The sequence below is a fragment of the Miscanthus floridulus genome, chromosome 10 (assembly GCF_019320115.1).
Source record: "Miscanthus floridulus cultivar M001 chromosome 10, ASM1932011v1, whole genome shotgun sequence".
NCBI classification, from domain to species: Eukaryota; Viridiplantae; Streptophyta; class Magnoliopsida; order Poales; family Poaceae; genus Miscanthus; species Miscanthus floridulus.
Window position 1 is genome coordinate 89,316,577 of NC_089589.1, and position 3,770 is coordinate 89,320,346.

Genomic DNA, 3,770 nt, shown 5'->3' on the forward strand with positions numbered 1-3,770 from the left:
ATATAAACCATCCGACCAGTTAGTATATAGCTGAGTCTCCAGCCCTAGCTAGCCCATTAACCATAACGCGGGGCGCAGAGCCCGTGCACGTGTAGGAAGAAAAAAGTGTCGCTAAGGAGCCACTACTGACCACCCATAATGCAGAGGGCAGATGCTCGTGCACATGTAGGGAGGAGCCAGAGACAGGGCAATTTCTAGAGACATCGAGCGTCAACATGACTGGTCGAGGATTTGCATTAAGTATAGTTGTATGTTATATTTAAGATTGTATACATGGACAAACGTTATTTGAAGAACAATCATGACGAGAATGTTGTGGAGAAACATCATAATGAAAATTATATTAAATATAAATATTAGAAGTGTACTTATCTTTGGATAGAAATCTGGTCGATGGCGATAAAGTTGTCCGGTCCTCGTGCTTTTTGGCCTGTTGTGACAGTGGTCGCGGTTGTCATAGCGCCGTTCTTCATGGCGATCATTATTGTGACGTGGTCTAGTGGTCGAGGTGGTCGGAGCTTGGCAGAGCCGCTCGGGACATGGTCGACGTGGTCCGTGGTCGATGTGGTCGGAGCTCGGTGGAGCCGCTCGAGACGTGGTCAACGTGGTCGGAGCTTAGCGGAGCCGCTCAGGACGTGGTCGACGTGGTCCGTGGTCGACGTGGCCGGAGCTCGGTTAGCAGCTCGCTTGATGGCTAGAACAGAGTTGATCTCGTGTTGGAGTAGAACAGACGTAGTCAGATAGAGTCCTGCAGCGTACAGTCCCACATGCCCACCGTGACCGTGATCCTAAGCCGAACTGCGATGTCGGTGATAGTGTGGCACTCCTCGGATACGGCCTTTGCACCGCGAGACTGCACACGCTAGTGCTCGGCCATCGTTGCAGGTCCTCAAGACGACGCGCCCGAAACGTAGTGATGAGCGAGGTAGATAGAGAGACACGGCCGCCGGATCCTGATCAAGACCTTGCTTGCTAGATTGTACGTGAAAGCATGCAGTATGACTCCTAGCTGGTTGGATCTTGTAGATGTGTATGTGCTCTTGATTGCTAACTGGTTGATTAATCACCTTGTGTGTATGGTGCATACATACGTGCAAGTTGGCTTGCACGAGTCACCAGCTTGCTTGTTTTGTATTGGCTTGCATCCTTCGTATATGCATATGTTGTATATGTGCATACGCCCATACATGCAAGTTAGCCTTGCATGTTGCTGTAGATCACAGGCCTGGCCAGCAAACATATCCGTGTCGATCTCTTGGAATTGGATCCCGAAGCCATGCATGTTTGCTTGCCGTGCATATGCGTACATACTGGAGCCCTGCGTGCCCGTCGTGAGCCCAATGGGATCTCGATGAAGTGCCGCCATGTAGTTCAACCGAGGAGAGGATCAGATGGACGTCAGTATGCAATAGAGGTCGCTGAGTTGTAGCCGTAGTAGATTGATTCTATCGCCGTACGGTGGAATCAAGGTCTGCCATCTAGTTCACCATGGATCAGTGCGCACACCCCCTACCTGGCGCGCCACTGTCGACGAAATATGGTCGGCAGTCCATCTAGGGGTATGCCCATGATGGTAGATTATCGGTAGACGGTGCGTGTAATTAGGAACTAGATGGTTACAGAGGCACAAGACACAAGATTTATACAGGTTCGGCCGCAGTGTTGGCGTAATACCTACATCATGTGTCTCATTATTCTGTATTGATTGAGATCTAGATGGATCGTCCTCCCTAAGGGGGACCCCTGCCTCTCCTTATATAGTCTGGAGGAGGAGGGTTACAAGTAAAGTATCCTATTTGGTACTATTACAATATCTAGTACAACTTGTAATCTTGCTGTGCATGCCTCGGTCTTACGGGCCGGGCCACCTCGGATGGTGCGGCCCATGTACCATCTTGTGGTACCCAGGGGTATATCCCCCATAGGTAGCTAATAAGCTAACACCCGAACAAAAAAGCAAAATGGCTGAAAAGACGCCTGAGCATACCGGCTGAGAGCAAAAGAGCCAAAAACATGCTTGAGCCCGCCGATGAGGGTAGCTAATAAGCTAACACCCGAACCAAAAAGCAAAATGGCTGAAAAGACGCCTGAGCATACCGGCCGAGAGCAAAAGAGCTGAAAACATGCTTGAGCCTGCCGATGAGGGTAGCTAATAAGCTAACACCCGAACCAAAAAGCAAAATGACTGAAAAGACGCCTGAGCATACCGGCCAAGAGCAAAAGAGCTAAAAACATGCTTGAGCAAGCCGATGAGGGTAGCTAATAAGCTAACACCCGAACCAAAAAGCAAAATGACTAAAACTAAGCCTGAACATAAATCAGAGCAATTTCAAGACAAGACCCTCCAGCTCCTTATTCCGAATAGCAAGAGGCTCAAGGGCTACACTCGGAAGATCCCAAGAAGCGCTACACGATTTCGATCAAGAAAGCACTCGGACGACACTTGTTCCTACTCAACAAGACTTGAAGAAAACAAGACGAGGCTTCCAGAGCTCTACCATGAAGTGCTCGGGGGCTTGCCAGTCCTAGGATATTTTTGCAACCAGAGATAGGACCAGATGCTGACCACACTCTGAGTTAAGCCGAAAAGAAGAAGCTAGAGATGTCCTAAGTCTCTTCAGTACTAATAAGAACACAAAGTTTGTCGAGACAATGATCTATACCGAGTTGTTTACAAGTCACAGACGAAAGCCAGACAAGCACTCGACAAATCAAGGAAGTCTGTCAAGACATCAATCTACATATACCAAGTTGTTTATGAGGCACAAACAAAAGCCAGAAAAGCACTCGACAGATCAAGAAAGTTTATCAAGACAATTTACCAAAGCTGAGTTATTTATGAGACAAAGAAAAATAGACAAAGAAGACATCAACAATCTCTGTTCAGTTTTCAAGTATAGTGTTTTGTTACAAGAAGCTAGAATACAAAGGTCGATTACATTAGGCATTGTCATCAGGAGAAGAAACATCAATGTTAAGATTATCTACAATCTTCCTGGCTAAATCATCGATCTCGGGCTCCAACTTCTCAACAACATCCTGGTACTCTTGGCTCTCGGCTTCATCAGCAACCTTAGGCAAGGGAAACTCCAGAGAAAGAACCCAGACCTCAGCAAGAACATTCCTGGTGCAAAGATGGGCACACCTCTTCATGAAATCCTAGAAACGGGTTGGCACTTGGGGAATGAACTGGGCCCAAGAATGACCATCGTCTGTTGGAGTCCAGAGAAGGTCGGCTACTGACCGAAAAGACTTCCACAAAGCTTTCCAGTTCTCAGTAGCCGTTGCCAACTTGCCAGTCAAGTCCTCAAGGTCTTTTGGGCCTGCACAAGATCTCTGTCAGCTCCACACCTAATCAACTTAGCAAGCGCGAGTTCTTCTTCAGCTCGAGTAATTACCTTCTCAGCCTTATTATGGTTAGTGCGAACGAGTGTCTTCATCTCTTTGATACCCTCCGAGAGCTTCTGCTTTTCAACTCGGAGAGCTAAAGCAAGCAACAAAAGACAAGTCAGCAGAAAGGCAAATCTGAATACAAAAGGAAACAAAAAAGAACTCGCAATACCATGGCACTCTTTCTTCATGGCCTCCATGTTTTTTAAGGCCTCCTGGGCAGCAGCATCCCTCTGCTTTTCTACCTCAACTACTCAAGCACAGAGAGCCTTCTCCTCCTTCTGATGCATCTGATGCTCAGTCTCCAACTTAGCCTGACAGAGGTCCAGCTTTGCCTTCAGGGTACTCACCTCAGAAGATAACTTTTTCTCGTTTTCAGA